The 24,157-nt window shown below is 43.8% G+C and overlaps 1 protein-coding gene across 25 annotated transcripts in view; it reads right to left on the bottom strand.

Annotated features, from left to right (window-relative positions):
• The window catches only part of MICAL3 (microtubule associated monooxygenase, calponin and LIM domain containing 3), a 294,200-nt gene extending 285,288 nt beyond the window's left edge, over positions 1 to 8,912 (bottom strand). For 20 of the 25 annotated variants that reach the window (XR_013960066.1, XM_080658695.1, XM_080658702.1 and 17 more), the window contains exon 1: positions 8,671 to 8,912. The gene's annotated coding sequence lies outside the window, so the exon portion shown is untranslated. Of the gene's footprint in view, positions 1 to 8,304; positions 8,439 to 8,670 lie in introns of those variants that run through there. The other 5 variants (XM_080658699.1, XM_080658693.1, XM_080658694.1 and 2 more) reach the window with 4 other exon arrangements.
• Positions 8,913 to 24,157: the final 15,245 nt, after the last annotated feature.

Below are 24,157 nucleotides of genomic sequence, written 5' to 3'. Positions count from 1 at the left end.
TTGGCACATGGCCACACCCATTCATTTACCAGTTGTCTGGCTGCTTTGATACTACAATAGCAGAGCTGAGGCATCAGAGACCATATGGCCCATTGAAACCCAAAATATTTACTTCTGACCCTTTATAGTAAAAAGTTTGCTGGCTTCTCCCATAGTTGGTCTTGCTTGACTGTCATCTCTCCCACTTCCACGCAATTAAAGAACATAAAATGCTACTTTCGTACTATTGTTCAGTGTTAGACACCTCTGATGAACTCCCTGTTGCCTATACTACACACTGTGCCATAGCATCCATCAGACTAGATGAATAAACTTGCTTCTAGCGAGAAAAGCCCATAAGGCCATGCCTTTGTTCATGCTGTTCTCTGCCTGTTAGAAAACTCTTCTGGCCTTCAACTGCTAAGCTCATTGCTAACTTAACCTCCCAGGAATACTTCCTGGTTCCCTCTCCTCTGCTTCCACAGCACCCTATACTTACCCTCATCACATCTCTTACCACTCCACACTAAAATAATCTATTTATGTGTCTGTCTCTCCAGCTACAGTAAGATTCCTGAGGGCAAGGAACATATCTTACTCACCTCCCAGAACCTGGCACAGCAGTCCATACATACTAAACTCTCCCCCAACCCCACCAGGCTCACTCTCAACCCTAAGCTTTGCTCATCCCAGCACCCCTTCATCTCATCTAGATAATCCTACCAATGACCTGGGACACAATCTACACAGGTCCATGACAGTCAGTGCAGACTAGGGTTGAAACCCCAGGCTCCTCTCACTCCAGTCTGTGTGATCTTGGATAAGATGACCTCTGGGGTCATCATTGCTAAAGTGGGATGTTGCAGCCTCACCTAACCTGCAGGGTTGACAGTGCATGGAAACATCTAAACCAGTGCTTGGTATACAATAAATTCTCAATGAAGTCACCTGTCTGTCCCATTTTGGTATTTTATTGTTTTTCCTCCCCCTTTATCCAAATGAGGTTCATGAGCAGGGATAATGTCATACACTTATAAAAACTGTGCCCTGCCCTAATACCCAGTATAGCTCAACATATGTAGGAGGAGCCTAAGATATGGTAAATTAATGAACAAATTATCCCAAGAAGTCTAAAGAGTTGCTAATAAGAAAAATAATGCAGAGCCAGAGATAAGGCAGAGAATAATGAAATAGAGAGCAGGAGTTGTGGGCAGGAGACACTTGAGGGAACTCATATTAATAAGCACAAACCCACTCATGCTCCCTGGAGGCTGTTCGTGGATGAAAGGAAACTAAAGTCTTAAAGTTCCACTTTGAGTTTCATACGTGTGGATCAATAATAGTACTAGCTGACACTTAGGGTGCTCACTGGGTACTTACCAAGTGCCTGGCAGAATTCTAAATGCTTAAGACCATTGCATACATGAAGAAACTGAGGCCCAGGGAGGTTAAAGAACACACCCAAAGTCATACACAGTCTAATTCTTTTTTACAGGGAGAGGAAGGGAGAGAGAAACATCAATGTGAGAGAGAAAATCAAACCCACAACTAGGTATGTGCCCTAACTGGGAATTGAACCTGCAATCTTTTGGTGTATGGGACAAAGTTCCAACCAGCCAAGCCATCTGGCCAGGGCTGGAGGTTTTTTTTTTAATCTAATGTAGTTCCATCGTTTACCAGGTGAGAGATCTCAGGTAAGTCATCTAACCTCACTGAGCCCCATGTTTCCCAACCTAAATGCATCATCATTTACTTAACTTATTGTAAGAATTAAAGGAGATTGCCCTGGCTGGGTGGCTCAGTTGGTTGGAGCATATCCCATGCACCAAAAGGTTGCAGGTTCGATTCCAGGTCAGGGCACATACCTAGGTTGAGGGTTCAATTCCTGGTCAGAGCATGTACGGGGATTAAGGGGAGGCAACCGATTGATGTTTCTCTCTCACATTGATGGTTTTCTCTCTCTTTCTCTGTTCCTTCTCTCTCTTAAAAAAAATAAATTAAAAAAGAAAGAATTAAAGGAGATCCTGTCATAAGGTATATTTATAAAACAGACTCCTGATAAATTAGTTCCCTTCTCACCTTTCCCATACACCTCAATATAATCCTTAATATAAGTAAGGATTTTAGCCAAATTCCTTGACCTCCTTTACTAATAGGGAACAATCTTTACTCTACCCTGGGTTTTCCTGCCTATTGCCTATGTCCAAGCCCTTGGATTCCACAAAAGCCTGCAAAAAACAGCCTGGAGACAAGCATGAAAGGAAAACCAGTGCACAAGGAGCTTAGTGAAGCAGCACAGATGGCAACGTTCCAGATGACTCCTGTGCAATTAATACTGTATGAGCAAAGGCTAGCTCTGACAGACAGCCATGACAGCACTTGCTTCTGTCTGCCACACCAACAAGCGAGGATGACAGGCCTGGAGGCCTGTAAAGGCAGAGCCCAGTAACATCCATGGCTCTAAGGTTGCATGTGTGGTGGGCAACAGAGAAGGCAAGGCAGGTAAAAGTGACAGGCAGTCATTCCCACCAATGGTGGAAGATCAGACTTCCTAAAATAGTTATAATTAGAGAAGTAAAAATTTAAATTCCTAGAGAAGAAATTCTGTTGCAAAATTCTTATACTGTGAAGAATTAAATTTAAAGCCAGGAAGTATAGACACACACTGTATTTTGGAAGTTAATCCACATTTCTATACACCAAGTTTTTTTTTAAAGCAAGGGAAACCTTTAAGCTGATGATCCCTTCTCTGGGGTCACTGTCATGGACAGAGAGAACTTTTCCTTAGCAGCATGTAAAAAGGTCTAAATGTTATTACCACACCGAGTCAACTCAATTAATATAGCAGAGCAATTGTCAAAAGTTGCTTACCTCATTTCTAGAAAACGTAAGTAATTTCTATTTGAATGGACTTAAGGAAGATGGAGGAGTGGGAGGCCTGGCAGACACCACTCCAAGGCTACCACCGAGTTACAAGGTCCCTGCAGTATTGTGGTTCTAGGGTGAGAAAAGAGCCTTGGAGATAACATGGTCACCTCTAATTCCCAAAGCATCAGTTAAGTAACTTCATACCCAGGACTACTCCCACCCCTGCTGAAACACCTGGGAAAGAGCACAACCTGACAGCAGGCTCCTCTAGCAAGCGCTGCCAACCCACTGGAGCAGTGACTCCAGGTAAGCAGTGACTGCAAAGACAGTCTGCCAAGCCCAACAGATCCACAGTGATGATGGGCCTAAAGGCAGCCTGCAGGAAGAGGCGAAGAGGTGGTGGCCCCAGCCTTTCCTGCAACCAAGGTACAGGGCTGGCCCTCAGAGAGGAGCTGTAAATTAATCCTCTGTTTGCAAAAACACAAACATTCCAGAAACAATAGCCACAGGGGGTAGGTAAATTCTAGGAATTCTCAATCTATGTATGCAAAATTAACAAAACCTAATCAAGAACTATTTTGCCAGTTAGTATACATTTTCTTTTTTTCCCCCCTTCTTTTTAAAAAATATATTTTTAAAGAGGGGAAGAGAGAGAGAGAGAAACATCAATGTGAAAGATAAACATAGATCGGTTGCCTCCAGCACACACCAGGACTGGGGTTCAAACCCACAACCTGGGCATGTGCCCTGACAAGGAATCAAAACAGCAACCTTGCCATAGCCAGTTTAGCTCAGTGAATAGAGCATCGGCCTGCAGACTGAAGGGTCCTGGGTTCAATTCCGGTCAAGGGCACGTACTTCGGTTGCAGACTCCTCCCCGGCCCTGGCCCTGGCCCTGGCCCTGGCCCTGGTGAGTGCAGGAGGCAACCAATACATATGTTTCTCTCATTTCGATGTTTCTCTCTATCTTTCCCTCTCTCTTCCACTCTCTAAAAGATCAATGGAAAAATATCCTCGGGTAAGGATTAACAAAACAAACAAAGAAAAAAACAACAAAGTGTAAAAAAATAAACAAAACAGGACCTTTTGGTGTATGGGACAACTCTCAAGCAACTGAGCCACACTGGCCAGGGCAGTATAAATTTTCTTACCACTTCATGTTCAGAGCTCCCTGGCCAATTAAGTCATTTATCACAACACTATGGTTTTCTGCATTTGTGTCTGCCTCCGGTAGAATTGTGGTGACCTCTTGTAGGTAAACATCATCTTATTATCTGGCACTTGCCTTATATGTATATAGTACTTGCTCACTAAATGTGCTGAAAGAAAGTCCCAGTGTGTAAACTAAAGTTCTTATATTTCCTGGCTCCCTAATGGTGGTTGAAGCCCATAACTTCTTTGTGCCCACTCTGCCCACTAAGGCTGGGCACACCGTATACAGTAAATCCTGGAGCCTGATTCAAGCTGCCATCTCACGAATTTCTTTCCCATCCCATACTTTTTCTTCTCCATTTCCTCTTCCTTTCACTCCCTTTGCACTTCACCATTTTAGCGAGGTAATTAAACACACAGGACTTGGAGTCATCTAGCCTCTGCAACTTACTGGGTTTATGGACCTGTTACTCTCTGGAATAGTTCTATTGTAAAATACAAGTGATTAGACCTACCTGAAGACTAGAAATGATGTGTGTATACAAAGCACTTGGCACAGTGTCTGATCCACAATAATACTCAGAAAGTGACAGTTATCCTATCTAATAAAAGAGTAATATGCAAATTAACCATCACTCCACTATAACCACAAACCACGCCCACCAGCCAATCAGGAGCGAGTATGCAAATTAACCCAACCAAGATGGCTGCAGCCACAGAGCAAGCAGGAGGCTTGGGTTTCCCCGGCAATGGAGGAAGCCAAGCTTTCCGCACACCCTGGCAGGCCCAGGCCTCCACTCAAGGCTACAAAGTTTCAATTATAGAAGATAAATAAATCCCAACAAAAATGGTGGTAGCCACGGAGCTGGAGAGAGCAGGAGGCCTGAGTTGCCCCCGGCGATGGAGGAAGCCTAGCTTCTGCAGCCCTGGTCTGCCTTGGCCTCCTCTGCTCAAGGCTACAAAGTTTCAATTATAGAAGATAAATAAATCCCAGATACCAGGGCCTCCACTTGGGTCGTGGGGCGGGGGGGACCATGGCTGGCCTGCAAACCACCACAGGCCCCTCGCCCAGGCCACCCCATGCCCCAAGGAAACCCCCATCCTGATCTGGGGCACCCTTCAGGGCAAACTAGCTAGCCCCCACCAGTGCACCAGGCCTCTATCCTATTGAATAAAAGAGTAATATGCAGATTGACCATCACTCCAACACACAAGATGGCTGCCCCCAGGTGATCAAAGATGGCTGCCCCCATGTGGACACAAGATGGCCACCACAAGATGGCCAGCAGGGGAGGGCAGTTGGGAGGGGCCAGGCCTGCAAGGGAGGGCAGTTGGGGGCAATCAAGCCTGCAGGGGAGGGCAGTTAGGAGCAAACGGGCTGGCAGGGGAGCAGTTAGGCATCAATCAGGCTGGCAGGGGAGTGGTTAGGAGGTGATCAGGCTGGCAGGTAGAAGCGGTTAGGGGCAATCAGGAAGGCAGGCAGGCAAGCAGTTGGGAGCCAGCAGTCCTGGATTGTGAGAGGGATGTCCGACTGCCCCAAACAGGCAGTCGGACATCCCTTGAGGGGTCCCAGATTGGAGAGGGTGCAGGCTGGGCTGAAGGACACACACCCCCGTGCACGAATTTTGTGCACCGGACCTCTAGTTACTATATAATTGTCCATAGGAACCACTTATCTAAATGGTGTTTATAATGCTAAAAGGCAGATTGATTTTTTCCCCTACCTCTGTATGTCTGCTTTTGAGACAAACCTACCTATTTTGAAAACAAACTAACACATGTCCATGTCACTAGTTAAAATCTTCCCTTTTTCTTTTTCACAGGGAAATAAATGAGTTATCAGTAATGATCAAAATGGGTAAAAGGTTCTGTTCCAATCAGTGGTTAGGATCCCAGACTAGTTTGGTTAAAAAACTAAATACATGAAATAAAAATCATAAAGTAGCTGAGCTAGGGCAATAAGAGGTTCTAGGTCTTCAAACTAGAAACCCACACTGAGCAAAAGGCAGAGTAAATCATGTTACCTCCACTTGTTCACCTATAAAATGGATATAATATACTGTACTAAACTTTGATGACCTCACAAAAGTAAGAATCAATGAGATAACAGGTTTTGAAAAAGCTTTAAGGAAAAGCAATAAGTAAATTTAGAGAATGATTATTATTAAAATGTAACGCCCAATAATATGACATAAATAAGCCAGTAATGTTTCTTACTCTTTTAAGAACACTTTGATAACCTTTAAAATATTTTTTTAAATTTTTTTCAGAGAAGAAGGGAGAGGGAGAGATAGAAACATCAATGATGAGAGGGAATCATTTATCAGCTGCCTCCTGCACGCCCACACTGGGGATCGAGCCCACAACCCAGGCATATGCCCTGACAGGAACTAACCATGACCTCCTGGTTCATAGGTCACTCTCAACCACTGAGCCACTCTGGCTGGCATTGATAGCCTTTTAATCTGTTCACATGGAGCCTGCTAGAAGCAACAGGAGGTAAACAGCTGCTCTTCACAAAGCCCAGGTCAGAGGCAGAGCCCATCATACTTAAGACTGCCCTTACTTGCCAGTCAGGCCTCTCCCAGCCAGCCCAGCTCTGATGCCAGGGCCAGAAATTAGGAAAGGTTTATGATTCCACTTAGACGTGTCAAAGCAACAACCAAAATCCTCACCCACAAACTACGCAACAGACCCACAGAGTTGTCCTTAAGTGTGTACCATCCTTTCTGAAAAATTGCAACACAAGCCAGGAGGAAGTGCTCAATTTTTCCTTGTTTGATTTTCATTTCTAGGTCCAGAGATTGAGTTTCATTTTTAACCTAACATAAAAATTATAATGTGAGAGCTAGAGGTTAGGGTGAGAAGAAGACTGATAAGGGCTAATCTTCCTAACTTAAGAGGGGAGCATGCAATCAAACTGCATCCAATTTCATCATCCACAAATGTTCAGAGAGAAAAAAGATTACTTACATTTATTAAACATCTACTATGTACTCTAGAGCCTATTTTCTCTCCCACACTTAGAAACACCACAAACAGCCATCACCAGGGAGGGAACCAGGGAACCATACCAGGAAGATGGGGGCGGGGGTAATCACAATCTGGTAATCAAGTCCTAGATATTTCAATGGTTAGTGTTGTGAACACAAAGAGTCTTGGCTAGGAACCAAGTTCAAGTTCCTAAAGATCCTTTGCAAGAGAAACTCCCAAACTACATTTTCCCTAAAATTCTGGAATTAACTCATGCTATTTAATGTACTATTTTTAAAAGTTTAAAAAAATTTTAAGCCTGGATCACAAGAATTCAATGTAGGGCTAAAACAACCTGAGCCAGATTTCTGACTCGAGCACATCTGACAAATATGTAATTCATAAGATCCTCTTAAAGGCCTTTTATAGATGTGCTCACAGGGAAAGGCAACCACAACAATGAACTGGCATATGTGTGGCCAGGTAATGGGCGAGCAAAGCCTTCCTGCTGGCAGCAACAATTCCAAGTACGAAGGCTTTCTCACTATAAAACCCAACTCATCCTAGGTTACAAGCTGTCATCCTAAATGATTGTCTATGTTGAAAACTGTCAGATGGGACCAAATACACATTGGTGTTCTGATATTTAAATGCCATTCTCTTTATCCACATCCCACTAAGAAAAAAAAAAGTGATAAGCCTTAAAAAAAGACACTATTTACAATTCACCTCCAATCCTCTGCACTTCATGTAAACCATTAACATTCCTCTGCATTAACGCATTTCATGTAAACCATAATTAACGTCTGCGTTAAACACCAACATTAAAAGAACATAAATGTGGTTTGTATTCAGTGGAAACGCTTTCCCTGAATTATGACTGTGGAGAAAAATCAGCCAAGATATAAGGCCAGTCCATGTCCCTGGACGGGATGAGGTAAGAGGTCTTGCCTGAGGGCCCAACAAACTGCGATGACTAGCTTACCATCCTCCCAGAACCCCACAGCTCAGGCTGCCACAGCGTCTGCTTCCTGTTAACACCCGGTGAGCCTCTGATCTGGGTACAGGGCTCCTAGAGGTGATTTGTAAAGTAGGAATTTCCAATGTGCCACGCAGACCTCCAACAGCGAGGTCTGGTGAGGCAGTTAGGGAAGTGGGAGGGGGTGGCTCATAGATAAATGATGCATGTGGCTGCCATCATCTCACCCTGTCCGAGAAAATAAAAGGAAAACGAACTTGAGGGTCCTTTCCTGGACATCTGCCACACAGACCTCAACAGCCCACTCAGCCCCCGCCAGGCCTGCAGACCAAGGCTCTCAGGACAGGACCTACCCGTGGAAGCTGACAATACGCCTGGCCACAGGCGACTGAGGAGGGTCCGGTCCCCAGCTCCGGGGAAGGCCGGAGGCCCAGCAGTGGGCAGGCCCCACCCACCATCAGCCTCCAGAACCTGCACCAAATGTCTCCCAGACCCTCCACCGGAGTCCCGCTCCCGCTTCCACAAAGCGCTGAAACCTCCGTGGGACTCGGGGCCCGCACGTCTGCGCCGCACCCAATTCCAGGGACCCGGAGGCCGGCCCCGCCGGAAAAAGGCTTGGAAAGTCCGCCAGAAGGAGGCGCCAGCCACACGGTGGCCCCGCGCCCTCGGACCGCCAGGGCGGCAGCGCTTGGGCCACTCGTCGGGATAGTTGTGATCACCTGCTCCAGGCCGCCCGCCGTCGTCCGCGGAAACCCCGAGCTCGGGGTGCAGCCCGGTCCTCACCTCCGCCTCATGCTGCTGTGTTCACCTGGCGCCAGCGACCCCTGGCCGGCCCTGGCCACTACCTAGCAGCTCAGCAGCATCCAGCGCAGGCCACTGCACCAAGCGGGAAGCCCAGGCAGAGGCGAGGCTGCCGGCTGGGAGGGCGCATGGAAGGGCAAGGGCTGCAGCCCTCCAGCGCGACCACAGGACCCCAGCCTTGGGGGTGACAGATCTAAGGGCACTTCGGGAAGTGCCACGTAACTCCCAACTTCCGGGTCTCTGTTGCTACCTACAGGCTCCAACAGTGCCAGAATCTCACGGTTACAGGCAAAAGGTAAAGAAATAAGCAGTCGCCTCCCAATTCCCCTTTTCTACTCTCCTCCCCCCCGCACGGTTCACATGGTACATTCCTCAAAGCCTGGTCCTGGCGACAGAGAGAGCAGTGGATTGGTTGGGAATCTTGGAAAGGGACGAGGAGACGCAAATAATGGCCAATGGAAAAACGTGGTGGGCTGCCAGATGAGGAAAAGAGAGAGTGCGCTTAAAGGGGACTCGTTTGTTGCTCTCAGTACCCGCCACACAGCAAAACTAGAATGTTCTTCCTGATCCTATCCAGATGGGAAACAAAGAAATTATGGGAATCCTCAAATTTTGGGGTTAGAGAGCTAAAAAACAATGTGGACAGAACTGAATCAGATATAAGTGTGTGACTTTGGATAGGTTACTCCATTCTCTCAGCCTCAGTTTCTCATCTAATACAATGAAGGCATTAAGCAAGAATTAATCTCTGATAGTCCTCATATTTTGTGATCCTATGATCCTTTGTATGGGATTGACAATATTTACTCTTCAATATTCTTCGATTTGGGGCACGCTCCACCATCCTAAAGAACTCTGGTTGGAAGTTGGTAGACTTTCTGACACCAAATCCTTTACAAAGACAGTATCAACCACATCTTTTGTAAAGACAAATTAAATATTATTTCTGAGTCCCTGCTCTCTTAAAACAGAGCATTTTTCTTATTCTTTCTTATATGTGGAGAGTCCACCCTCCCCCCTGAAAATCTCATAATTTCTACTTTTCCAAGAGTCTCCTCTTCCTCTTCTCTCCTCACCCACATAATTAGACAAAACTTTAATTAATACTCATTTGCCTGTTAAACTGTCCAGAATCCCTGTCTTTAACAACAAATGTAGCTGGTCAGTCCTCATTACAGTTACTAAAGTGCTCCTCTCTATCTGAAGTCTGTGAAGGTCAGCTATGCATAGCCAAATATGCTTTCAGTCATACTAGTCAAATTTAAGACTTTGAAAACACCCTCTTGAAGCCTAGTCTGCTCTATTTTAGAGCAAGTGGTCAGGCCTGCATTTAGGCTATCAAGCTTCTTTTTTCAGAACTTTTCAACCTCCCATCATCTGGTCACCCTACACCCACTCAACCTTCTTCCAAATTTTATCAGTTGTTTGGATATCATTTCTACTCCCAGACAGACAACTAATCCATTATTCAGAGAGCTCTGGAAAGTCCAGTTCCTCCATGAAGTCTTCTTAGGTTGATTAGCAGAAGCCGCTAGTTTACAGAGCTCCCATTACTACTCTGTGCCCCCATAACACTGATTTTCTGCCCCAATATGCAATTTTTATTGACATATTTATTTCTCTCATTCATTTACAACAGCAGCTTACATTTATTAAATGCTAGGCACTGTTTGGAAGTGCTTTGCATGCACTATTTCACTTCACCTTCATGTCAACTCTATGAAATGTTGTTATTCTTACTGTTTATATAAATAAAACTAGAAGGCCTGGTGCACGAATTCATACACTGGTGGGGTCCCTTGGCCTGGCCTGCGCCCTCTCGCAATCCGGGACCCCTCGGGGGATCTTGGAGAGCTGGTTTTGGCCCGGTCTCCGCAGGCCTGGTCCAGACAGGAGGGAGCCCTATCCTGTGTGTTGAGCATCTGCCCCCTGGTGGTCAGTGCATGTCATAGCAACCAGTGGACTGGTGGAACGGTCAAATGGTTGAACGGTCGCTTAGGCTTTTATATATATAGACTAGAGACCCAGTGCATGAAATTCGTGCACGGGGGTGGGGGTGTCCCTCAGCCCAGCCTGCACCCTCTCCAATCTTGGACATCCCTCTCACAATCCAGGACTGCTGGCTCTCAACTGCTCACCTGCCTGACTTCCTGATTGCCCCTAATCGCTTCTGCCTGCCAGCCTGATCACCCCCTAACTGACCTCCCCTGCCAGCCTGGTTGATCCCTAACTGCTCCCCTGCCAGCCCGATTGCCCCTAACTGACCTCCCCTGCAGGCCTGGTCACCCCTAACGGCCCTCCCCTGCAGGCCTGGGTCCCCCCCAACTGCCCTTCCCTGCAGGCCCGGTCGCCCCCAAATTCCCTCCTCTGCCGGCCTGGTCACTCCTAACTGCTCTCCCCTGCAGGCTTGATCGCCCAAACTGCCCTCCCTTGCAGGCCTGGTCCCTCCCAACTGCCCTTCCTTGCTGGCCATCTTGTGGTGGCCATCTTTGTGTCCACATGGGGGCAGCCATCTTGTGTGTTGGAGTGGTCGTCAATTTGCATATTACTCTTTTATTAGATAGGATGAGGCATAGAGAAGCTGATTTTCCCAAGTGTACACAGTGAGGGTCTAACTCTGGCCTACCTTCATAACACCACAATAAATACTATATCCAGTATCTTAAGAACCTACTGCATTCCATACAAAAGATAATGTCGTATGTTTATAACATGTTTTTCATTTATTTATATACCTATAATATAATTTTAGTTTCAAAATAATCATGTGGTAAGGGTTAGGAGCAGTTTGTTTAGAGGCAAGGAAGAAAGCTACATCTCAGAATGGCTGACCAGTTGGCTAAGGTAATAAGGCTGGTGAATAATGAGTCTGGTTTTCCAAGTTGCACATTTTTCCCACTGAAATCCCTTAGTGAGCACAACTTTTCTATGTAACAAGTAGAGAATTATGATAACAACAAGGGAACAAATACAACATAGTAAAACTCACACCACGGAATTCAGGGAGTGTGGTACAAGTGCTTACTGTGGGCAGAACACTAGTCAAGGAAGGCTTCCGTAGAAGGAGAAGCACTGTGTATTTGTTTTTATTGGCCAATTGTTTTTATTCTGTCAATAAGGCCAGGCCTTTGATGCATCTGGCAAATTTAATAGCAAAGGGCAACAAAAACTGTGCCCACTGCCTAGAGTGACTGGAAATAGAATCTGCCCCTGCCTGTGAGGAAGAGATTTTCATGTGCAGCAATGCTGCCCATCAATTCAGGTACGTTCCCAACTTGCTGTTAGTAAAATATCCTACTCCATTGACAGTTGTAATACAGCCCTGCAATATAAGCTGAGCTAATGATTTCAACAGATTTTTAAAAAATTGTTCAAAATTCTCACAGGGGTGGACACACTAACAAAATATGAAGTGTGAGAGCCAGTAAGGTTTTAATATCTATTAAGAAGCCTCAGCATGGTAATTCTGAAGCCAGTACTTCTGAGTTACTCTTTGCCTGGCTCAGCCCTAGTCAGTCCACTTAATTTTCACCTCCCATAGCTCTCTTGTCTTCTCATCCTCAGAGAGCTCTAAAACATCTCTGTTTATTTGAATGCTTTATTTATGCATTCTAACATTTATTGGGCACCTACTATGAACACAGCACTCTCAGGTTGTGTGGGGTTATCCTGACAGATCACATGCATGGCTGGTACTTACTAAGTGAATGAGGGTAATAAACATCAGATCCATTTGGTGAGGAATTAATTGGCCTGAACGCCTCAGAAGGTGTGGGACAGGATTCCATTCACAGTTAAACATACAAATTCATATTGGAATGCCCTATACCCTAGAGTAGGAGAAAGAGCACTAGGCTGAGTTCTGGGGGAGGGGAAGGGAAGAGGAGATGAGCATGTGTGATGAGGAGAGAGGTTGAGACACACATGCCCATCTCCTTTTCCTGTACTTTCTTTGTGTATGTGTATGTATCATTTTTTTATCTCACTTTTAAACAATATTTGATCAAACTGCCTTGGAATCTACTTTTCCCTTCAAAATAGACTAGGAATTTTGCCATGGCAACATATTCTAAAACATGATTTTATATTATTTTAATTTAATAAATCTTTATTGTTCAGATTATTACAATTGTTCCTCTTTTTTCCCTCCATAGTGCCCCTCCACCCGGTTCCCACCCTACCCTCTGCCCTTACCCACCCCCCCCTTCCTCATCCATAGGTTTACGATTTTTGTCCAGTCTCTTCCCGCACCCCCCACACCCCTTTCCCCCTGAGAATTGTCAGTCCACTCCCTTTCTATGCCCCTGATTCTATTATATTCACCAGTTTATTCTGTTCATCAGATTTTTGATTCACTTGATTTTTAGATTCACTTCTTGATAGACATGTATTTGTTGTTCATAATTTTTATCTTTACCTTTTTCTTCTTCTTCCTCTTCTTAAAGAATAGCTTTCAGCATTTCATACAATACTGGTTTGGCGGTGATGAACTCCTTTAGCTTTTTCTTATCTGTGAAGCTCTTTATCTGACCTTAAATTCTGAATGATAGCTTTGCTGGGTAGAGTAATCTTGGTTGTAGGTTCTTGCTATTCATCACTTTGAAAATTTCTTGCCACTCCCGTCTGGCCTGCATAGTTTCTGTTCAGAAATCAGCTGACAGTCGTATGGGTGCTCCCTTGTAGGTAACTAACTGTTTTTCTCTTGCTGCTTTTAATATTCTCTCTTTGTCTTTTGCTCTTGGCATTTTAATTATGATGTGTCTTGGTGTGGTTCCCTTTGGATTCCTCTTGTTTAGGGTTCTGTGCACTTCCTGGACTTGTAAGTCTATTTCTTTCACCGGGGGTGGGGGGGGGAGTTTTCGGTCATTATTGCTTCAAATAGGTTTTCAGTATCTTGCTCTCTCTCTTCTTCTGGCGCCCCCATAATTCTGATGTTGGTATGCTTGAAGTCCCAGAGGCTCCTTACACTATCTTCATATTTTTGGATTCTTTTTTTCTTTTTGCTTTTCTGGTTGAGTGTTTTTTGCTTCTTTGTACTTCAAATCTTTGACTTGATTCTTGCAATCCTCTAGTCTGCTGCTAGATCTCTGTATAATATTTTTTATTTCAGTCAGTGTATGCTTAATTTCTAGTTGGTCCTTTTCCATATCCTCCAGGGTCTCACTAAATTTATTGGCCTTTTCTAGAAAATTCTTGAAAAACCTTATAACCGTGGTTTTGAACTCTATATCCAGTCGTTTGCTTTCCTCCATTTCTTTCAATTGTGATCTGTTTCTTTGTCTCCACATTTTGGCTGCTTCCCTAAGTTGATAGAGTGGCTTTGTGTGCTAGGTGTCCTATAGGGCCCAGTGTCTCAGCCTCCCCAGTTACCTGAGGTGGACACTCTTGGTGCACCCCTTTGTGGGCTGTGTGCACAGTCTTGTTGTAGTTAAGTCTTGGTTGTTGTTGGTATCACTGGGAGGAATTGACCTCCAGGCCAATTTGCTGTGAGGATCAGCTGTGTCTATGCTGGGAGAACTTCTGTGCTGGAGAAACCCTTATGAGACAGGACTTGCAAAAGCCTCTGTGCTCAGCTTGGATGGGGTGGAGTCTCAGGGCTGAGCAGACAGCATTGGTTTCCCGTTAGCCCTGCCCTAATAGGCCCCTGTGTCTCAGTGTCCCGTGGTAATCGCTGTAAGCACCTCTCAGAGAAAGCCACCCTCGAGTCCCGCCCGCTGCCAGATAGTCCAGTTTCTCCCCGAATGAGTCTGGGTCCCCAGAGTCTCACCCGGAACTGGAGTTCAGTGCAGTCGGGAGCTTTTGTCTCTTTCCCGCTTGAGAAAGCCTGCCGCCTACTCAGTTGCCCGCCCTCTCCACGCGCGCGCCTCGGTATCTCTGCCTTCCGCAGTTCCTCTGAGTCTCAGTGTGCTTTTCTCTTTCCTGACAGTCCAGTTTCACCCTGTATGAGTTTGGGTCCCCAGAGTCTCACCCGGAACTGGAGTTCAGTGCAGTCGGGAGCTTTTGTCTCCCTTCCACTTGAGAAAGCCAGCCACGCACTCAGTTGTCAGTCCTCTCCGCGTGCGTCTCAGTACCTCTGCCTCCTGCAGCTCCTCTGAGTCTCAGTGTGATTTTTCTTTCCTTCTAGTTGTAGAATTTCCACTCAGCCAGCCTTCCTGTGGTTCTGGATGATGTCTGTTTTGTCTTTTAGTTGTAGTTTTGAAAGTGTTGTGTGAGGCAGCAGTTTAGGTGTTTACCTATGCCGCCATTTTGGTTTCTCCCTGATTTTATTTTTTTTTTATTGTTTAAACTATTACATGTCTCCTTTTCCCCTCATTGACCTCTCCCCGGCCACTCCCACCCCTCAGCACATGCCCTGACCCCCCTAGTGTCCGTGTCCATTGTTATGCTTATATGCATGCATACCAGTCCTTTGGTTGATCTCTAACCCCCACCCCCACCCTCCCCTGCCTTCACTCTGAGGCTGGACTGGCTGTTCCATACTTCCCTGTGTCTGTATCTATTTTTCTTCATCAGTTTATGTTGTTTATTATATTCCACAAATGAGTGAGATCATGTGATATTTATCTTTCTCCAACTGACTTATTTTGCTTAACATAATACTCTGCATGTCCATCTATGCTGTTGCTAATACTAAGAATTCTTTCTTTATCACAGCAGCATAACATTCCATTGTATAGATATACCACCGTTTTTTAATCCACTTATCTGTTGATGAGCACTTAGGCTGTTTCCAAATCTTAGCTATTGTAAACTATGTTATATGTACATAGGTGTGCATATATCCTTTCTGATTGGTGTTTCTTGGGATACAGTCCTAGAAGTGAGATTACTGGGTCAAATGGGAGTTCCTTTTTAAATTTTTTGTGGAGACTCCATAGTGTTTTTCACAGTAGCTGCACCAGTCTGCATTCCCACCAACAATGCATGAGGGTTCCTTTTTGTCTACATCCTCACCAGCACTTGTCGTTTGTTCATTTGTTGATGATAGCCATTCTGACAGGTGTGTGATGGCACCTCATTGTTGTTTTGATTTGTATCTCTCAGATGATTAGTGACTTTGAGCATGTTTTCATGTCTCTTAGCCTTTTGTATGTGCACTTTCAAAAAGTGCCTATTTAGGTCCTTTGCCCATTTTTTGATTGGATTGTTTGTCTTTCTTTTGTTAAGATGTATGAGTTCCCTATAAATTTTGGAGATTAAACCCTTATCAGAGATAACATTGGCAAATATTTTCTCCCATACAGTGGGCTTTCTTGTTGTTTTGTTGATGGTTTCTTTTGCTGTGAAGAAACTTTTATTCTGATGCAGTCCCATTTCTTTATTTTCTCCTTAGATTCCATTACCCTGGAGCTATATCAGTAAAGATATTGCTACGACATATGTCTGATATTTTGATGCCTATGTCTTCTTCTAAGATTTTTATGGTTTCCCATCTTACATTTTTGTCCTTTATCCATTTTGAGTTTATTTTTGTGTATGGTGTAAGATGGTGTTCTAGTTTTTTGCATGTATCTGTCCAATTTTCCCAACACTATTTATTGAAGAGACTGTCTTGACTCCATTGTATGCTCTTGCCTCCTTTGTCAAATATTAATTGAGCATAATGGCTTGGGTCGATTTCTGGGTTTTCTTTTCCGTCCCATTGGTCTATACGTCTGTTCTTGTGCCAGTACCAGGCAGTTTTGAGAACAATGGCTTTGTAATATAGCTTGATCCATCGAACTTTGTTTTTCTTTCTCAGGACTGTTGCAGCTATTTGGTGTCTTTTTTTTACTCCAGATGAATTTTTGGAGAGATTATTCTAGGTCTGTGGAATATTTTGTTGGTATTTTGATGGGAATTGCATTGAATCTATAGATTGCTTTCGGTAGTGTGGATATTTTAATGATGTTGGTTCCACCAATCCGTGAACACAGTATATTCTTCCATTTGTTTATGTCTTCCTCTATGTCTTTCAATGTCCTGTAGTTTTCTGAGTACAGGTCTTTTACCTCCTTAGTTAAGTTTATTCCTAGGTATCTTAATTTTTTGTTGCAATTGTAAATGGGATTTTTTTCTCTTTCTGTGAGTTCCTTATTGGTGTATAAAAAAGCCATAGATGCCCTAGCCAGTTTGGCTCAATGGATAGAGCGTTGGCCTGTGGACCAAAGGGTCCCAGGTTCGATTCTGGTCAAGGGCACATGCCTGGGTTGCTGGATGAGACCAATGTGCAGGAGGCAGCCGATCAATGATTCCCTCTCATCATTGATATTTCTATCTCTTCCTCTCCATTCCTCTCTGAAATCAATAGAAATATTTTTAAAAAGCCATAGATTTCTGGGTATTGATTTTGTATCCTGCTACATTGCCAAATTCATTTTTTAAGTCTAGTAGTTTTTTGATGGAGTGTTTAGGATTTTCTACAATATCATGTCATCAGCAACTAATGACAGTTTTACTTCTTCTTTTCCAATTTGGATAACTTGTATTTCTTCTTCTTGTCTGATTGCCATGGCTACCACTTCCAGTACTATGTCAAACAGGAGTGGTGAAAGTGGGCATCCCTATCTTGTTCCTGTTCTCAGGGAAAATAGTTTTAGTTTTTGCCTGTTGAGTATGACGTTGGCTGTTGGTTTGTCATTTAAGGCTTTTATTATGTTGAGGTATGATCCCTCTATTCCCACTTTGCTGAGAGTTTTTATTAAGAAAGTTTGTTGAATTTTGTTAAATGCTTTTTCTGCATGGATTGATATGATTATGTGATTATTGTCTCTCAATTATTTTATATGATGTATCACATTTATTGATTTGTGGATATTGTACCTTTCTTGCATCCCAGAATAAATCCCACTTGGTCATGATATATGATCTTTCTAATGCAATGCTGGATCCAATTTGCTACAATTTTGTTGAGGATTTGAGCATCTATGTTCATTAGGGATATTGGCCTGTAATTCTTTCTTTGTAGAGTCTTTATCTGGTTTTGCGATTAAGGTAATGCTGGCTTCATAGAACGAGCTTGGAAGTGTTCCTTCCTCTTGAATTTTTGGAATAGTCTGAGGAGGATAGGTTTTAGTTCTTTGAATGCTTGGTAAAACTCCCCTGTAATCCCGTCTGGCCCATTGCTTTTGTTTATTGGAAGTTTTTTTTTTTATTATTATTACTGCTTCAATTTCCTCCATAGTTATCAGCCTATTCAGATTTTTTGATTCTTCTTGGTTGAGTTTTGGAAGGTCATATTTTTCTAGGAATATGTCCATCTTTGTATACTTCATTCCATTCCCTTCTGGCATGATGTGTTTTTGTTCCGAAATCTTTTGATAATCTAGTGGGAGATCCTTTTTAGGTAACTCTCTTTCTCTCTCTTGCAGCCAGTAAAATTCTCTCTTTGTCATTAATGTTTGCCATTGTAATTACGACGTGTTTTGGTGTGGGTCTTTTTGGGTTGATGTTGTTTGGGACTCCTTGTTCTTGTGTGACTTTTTTCTTCCCCAAATCAGGGAAGTTTTCTGTCATTATTTCTTCAAATAGGTTTTCTAATCCTTGCTCCTCTTCTTGTCCGTCTGGCACTCCTATTATACAGATGTTACTTCATTTCACGTTGTCCCAAAGCTCCCTTAGGCTCTCCTGCTTTCTAATTTTTTTCTCTAATTGCTGTTCATATTGGGTTCATTTTTCTTCCCTGTCTTCTAACTCACTAATTCAGTCCTACACTTCCTCTAGTCTACTGTTGAAACCTTCTGTCAGGTGCTAGCTATATTGTAGCTATATTATTCTTCATTTTTTTCTTTATTCTTACATAAGTTGTTCATTTTCTCATCTAGCCAGTTTAGGAACTGTGTGACCTTACTCTGAATTCTTTTTCTGACATGCCTGCATTTCATTGCATGCCTGCATTTCATTTAGTTCCTTGTCTGGCGATTCCTCCTTTTCTTTCCTTTGGGGGCTTGTTTCTTTGTTTCCCCATTTTTGCTCTCACTGAAGGGTCCAAGAGGCAAGTTGCGTGGGGCCTGTGGCCAAAGTGGTGGATTTGGTGGGAGGGTGGTGCACTCTGAGACTCACTGAAGGGCCCAAGCACCAGAGAGCACAGTGGCGGGCTTGGTGAGAGGGTTGCACACTCTGAGACTTCTCGGAGGGCCCAGGCGCCAGATAGCATGGGATATGTGGGGGAAGTGGTGGACTTAGCGGGAGGGGAGCACACTCTGGGGCTCACAGGGTGTTCAGCTTTAAGGTATGTCCAGGGTAATCCTAAACATGTATCCTAAAGGGTCCCAGGATACCATAGACAGGCTCGGAATTCCATCCTATCTATTGGATAAGAGAGTCAAGAGGGTGGAACAGAATGGTTTGATAAAAATGTTATTTCTTACTGTGGTATATCTACACAGTGGAATACTACACTGCAGTAAAAAAAAAAGAAGGAATTCTTACCATTTGCAACAGCATGGATGGAACTGGAGAGCATTATGCTAAGCGAAATAAGCCAGTCAGAGAAAGATAAATATCACATGATCTCACTCATTTGGGGAATATAATGAACAACATAAACTGATGAAGAAAAACAGATCCAGAGACAGAGAACCATTGATCAGACCGTCAAACCTCAGAGGGAAGGCAGGGAGGGTGGGGGTAAGGGAGAGAGATCAAGCAAAGGACTTGTATGCATGAATATACACATAATCAATGGACACAGACACCAGAGGGATGAGGGCATGAGTTGGGGGGGGGGCAATGGGGGGATAGGACACATATGTAATACCTTAATCAATAAAGAAAAAAATTTAAAATAAAACTAAAACCTAAACAAGGCAATAAAATTTTGATTTCTTGGCTGCATCTATTGTCATATGGACCTACTAAAGAAATGAGTATATGCAAAGTTTGACATTCTTGCTCCTCTTCTACACTAAAGACTGATCTGTAATGTGGGGTTGCGGGGACAAGAAGAGATAAACCAAAGTGTGTGTATATATATATATATATATATATATATATATATATATATATATATATATGCATGGCATAGCCCATGGACACAGGCAATAGGGTAGTGAAGACCTGGGGGTTTGGGTAGGGACTAGGAGGTGATGGGGTTAAAAGGGGGGGAGGGAGATATCTATAATACTATCAACAATAAAAATATATTTAAAAAGAAAAGACTGATCTGAAATCAGCCTAGTCTTCTGGAAAAAAGTTAAAGGATCATGAATTGGGATGTACCAGAGCTGGTAGATATCCTGGGTTCTAGGGTTTACCCCTGGGCTAACATCTTGGAGTAAGGTTTACTAGTAAATCACCCAAAATATTTTAACTAAATAAATCTTTCTAACGAATTCCTGATTGATTTGCAAGTTTCACCCTGCCAGGAAAAAGGAAATTTATTTTTTTTCTTTTTTTTTTTATTAAGGTATTATATGTGTACATATCTTACCATTGCCCCCCCCCCACCCCACTCCCATACATGCCTCACCCCCCAATGTTTTGAATCCGTTGGTTACTCTTATATACATGCATATAAGTCCTTCAGTTGATCTCTTATTTCCCCCACCTCTCCCTAACCTTACTGCTGTAATTTGACAGTCTGTTTGATGCTTTACTGCCTCTGTATCTATCTTTTTGTTCATCAGTTTATAATGTTTTTCATTATCCCCAAATGAGTGAGATCATGTGGTATTTTTCTTTCACTGACTGGCTTATTTCACTTAGCATAATGTTCTCTAATTCCATCCAGGTGCCTACAAATGGTAGTAATTCCTTCTTTTTTATGGCAGCATAGTATTCCATTGTGTAGATGTACCATAGTTTTCTGATCCAGTCATCTGCTAACGGGCACTTAGGCTGTTTCCAAATCTTAGCTATGGTAAATTGTGCTGCTATGAACATAGGGGTGCATATATCCTTTCTGATTGGTGTTTCTAGTTTCTTAGGATATATTCCCAGGAGTGGGATTACTGGGTCAAATGGGAGTTCCATTTTCAGTTTTTTGAGGAAACTCCATACTGTTCTCCACAGTGGCTGCACCAGTCTGCATTCCCACCAGCAGTGCACGAGGGTTCCTTAGGAAAAAGGAAATTTAAATGCAACTTGACAAAACTGCAAATCTACTTCTGCATCAATTTTTCTAATACAACTAGGGGCCCAGCGCATGAATTTGTGCACCTTGAAAGGAACTGTGGGCTGCGAGGCTGCGGTGGGCACAGGGGCAGGTCTAGGCCCATCCTCTGCGCTCCCGCCCAGCCTCTCCTGCTGTGGCCCCCAGTCCCCTTTCTGCCTGCAGCCCCACTCCTGCCACCGCTGCTCCCACGTACTGACGGCTCCAGCCCCACTCACACCTGCTGAAGCACAGAGCGATTGGGGCTGGTGCCAGCAGCAGGTGCGAGTGGGGCCAGCGCCGTCAGTGGGTGCGAGTGGTGGCTGCTGCCCTAATTGCTGTTCAGGAGTAGGGGGAGGTGGAGAAGCCTTCAGGGGCGATCTGGGCCAACAGTCGCCACTCACACCCACTGATGGCACCGAATGATCAGGACTGGCACCAGGCACTGGCAGTGGGTGTGAGCGGCGGGTCCAACACCAGCTGTGGGTGCAAGCGGTGGCTTTGGCACTGGCAGTGGGTGTGAGCAGGGCCATTGCTGGCAGCAGGTGTGAGAGGTCACTGCCAGCCCCAATCGCCCCTGAGAAGCAGGGGGAGGTGGAGAAGTCCTGAGGGGCAAGTGGGGCCGGCAGCCACTGCTCGCACCCATTAATGGCACTGAACAACAGGCAAGTGGGGCCAGCAGCCGCTGCTCACATCCGTTAACGGCGCTGAACAATCAGGCTGGTGCCGGGCGCTGGCAGTGGGTGCGAGTGGCAGCTCTGGCGTAGGTAGTGGGTGTGAGTGGGGCTGGTGCTGGCAGCAGGTGCAAGTGCCAGGTGGGACCGTGGTGTGCGGGAGCAAAGAATTTTCAGTAACCATTAGAGGCATGCCCCGATTTCAGTGACCGGCGCTCACCTTGATCTGGCACCCCCGCTCACTGGCTCCATCTCACTGTGGCTGATGCCTGCCATGTTCCGCACTCTGCCGCCTGCTACCAATGCCTGCCATGATCCACGCACACCCCCTGGTGGTCCACACACGTCATAGCGACCGGTTGTTCAGTTGTTTGGTTGTTCTGCCATTCGCATATTAGGGTTTTATATATATAGATGGCCCCCCCCAAAAAAATTGAGAGGTGTTACCCCAAACACATTGGTATGTACATTCTGTAGTAGCCAGAAATTGCATCCAAGGACAAGCAAGCAAAACCAAGATGGGAGTCTGTGGAAGAAATTTCAGTCACCAAAGTCACTAAAAAATAAAATCAAGAATCACCACATTGTAATCTTATTAAAATAGAGCTTCCTCAAGTACTAACATAACTTGCAAGCAGACTCTTCCCCAAGCCAACTCAGACCAAGTTTGTAAAGTCTCTAGGAAACAAAGCAAATTTTGTCAACAGGTTTTTTCTGGACTTATATCTTCATATGCAGCCACACCTGAGAAAAATTTACCAAACAATAAAATGTATAAATATGTACATCGGTGTAATATATATAGAAATATATATACTTCTCTGTTCTGCAGGACTTACCTTCTTGGTCTCTGCCTACTATAGACATGACACAGAGCTGAATATTACACTTCTGCAGAACTAAAAGAAGCTTACCCTTGTGATTGGTTCCTTTTGCAGTGAGGAGGGAAATAAGCTATCTGTCTTCCCTAACCTACCTTTCTCTGCTGCATTGCTCTAAAAATAAAGATATTAGCTTCGATATTGTATGAGGCAAAGGTCAAGTTCAGCTCAATTGGGTTATATTTGAAAATAACATTTTACACAACTCTTTTCAATTGTGAAAGAGAAAAGGGAGAGAGTGCATCAATACTGCACATTTAGGAAGTAGAATAATGATAGAAGACGTTCTGATAGAACCTCAGAATAAAATTAACAAGCTTGAAAAAAAACTGGCATACAAATTAGCATTTTTAAATTTAAGAGAACACATCCAAGTGAATCAGCCTTATTATAAGGAAGGAAATATCTCAAATCTTCTGTTGTCTGGTGCCTAGTCAGGGCATATACAGGACCCCAAATCCTCTTTGCTCCCATTTGAGATCATTAAACTTCTGTTTGATTTAAGCCTCTCATTGTTTCTCATTCATTCTTCATGTGTGTCTGTGATGGGCAAGGTACTTTGGGTACTGGGAGCATTCTAAGAGCATTCTTAGATATAGGTCTGACTTCAAGGAGCAGACAATACAGCTGGGAAAGTGAGACATGGATAGAAAAGTGTCTGCCAGGTGGAAAGAACTATCTTGTAAGATGGAGAAGGCTTTCACGTAAGACACAAGGAAAGCTTCGTGGAGAATGGTTATGAGTGGTTACACACACGCATGCACACACACACACACACACACACACACACACACCACACTTTATCAGGGCTTTTCAGGAGTACCTCACTGTTCCAGGGAGTGGTAGATAGAGGGTTAGAAGGGAAGGGAATTTGAAAGAATACATTTTTAACATGTTAACAGAAATGCAAAATATTCCATTGTATTGATGAACCAGAAGATTTTATTTTTATTATTCTAAAAATATGATTTTTTTATTGATTTAAGAGAGAAAAAGGGAGAGGGAGAGAAAGAGAGACATCGATGACAGAGAAGCATTTATCCATCCATCGGCTACCTCCTGCCTGCCCCCTGCATGCCCCCTACTGGGGATCAAGCCCAAAACCTCATCATGTGCCCTGACAGGGAATCAAACCAGTGCATGGGAGAACACTCAACCAACTGAGCCACACCAGCCAGGCAAGAACCAGAAAACTTTAAACAGTTCCACTAATGTCGAACATTTCAGTTATTTCCTTTATAACAAACACAATAGAGAATATTTTCATGTATTTGGAATTTAAAAACAATTTTTACTTAGTAATTTTATTGGGAAAAATTCCTGGGTAGAATACTTTTATAGTTTTTCCTATGTATTATTATGTTGCATTCCCCTCAAATTTTACCAATTTACAAAGCAACCCACAATAAACAATGCAATTTTACTGTACCTTCAACAGTATTTTGTTTTTAATTGCTAATCATTAGCAAGAAGACAGTATTAGTTCCCACCCTTGATTGCTGCCATGGATGAACTCATACCTATGTGTTTGCTCATTCATTTCTACTTGTAAGTGAATTTCTCCCTATGGACTGTGAATTTATCTATGAAGTTACTTTTTCTCCCAGTCAGGTTTATTCAAGTATAATTTATATATTATAAAATTTACTCTCTTTAATGTTCAGTTCTGACTTGAAAAAAATATATGCAGTTATAGAACAATTCTATCATCTCCAAAGTTTCCTGGTGTCCATTTGTCGTCAACTTCTTCCCCATACCTCCAACTCCTGGCAATCACTAA

Source organism: Plecotus auritus, assembly GCF_963455305.1.
Source record: "Plecotus auritus genome assembly, chromosome: 3".
In the NCBI taxonomy this organism is placed as follows: Eukaryota; Metazoa; Chordata; class Mammalia; order Chiroptera; family Vespertilionidae; genus Plecotus; species Plecotus auritus.
The sequence above is the reverse complement of the archived record's forward strand: the minus strand, read 5'-3'. Positions and strand labels throughout refer to the sequence as shown.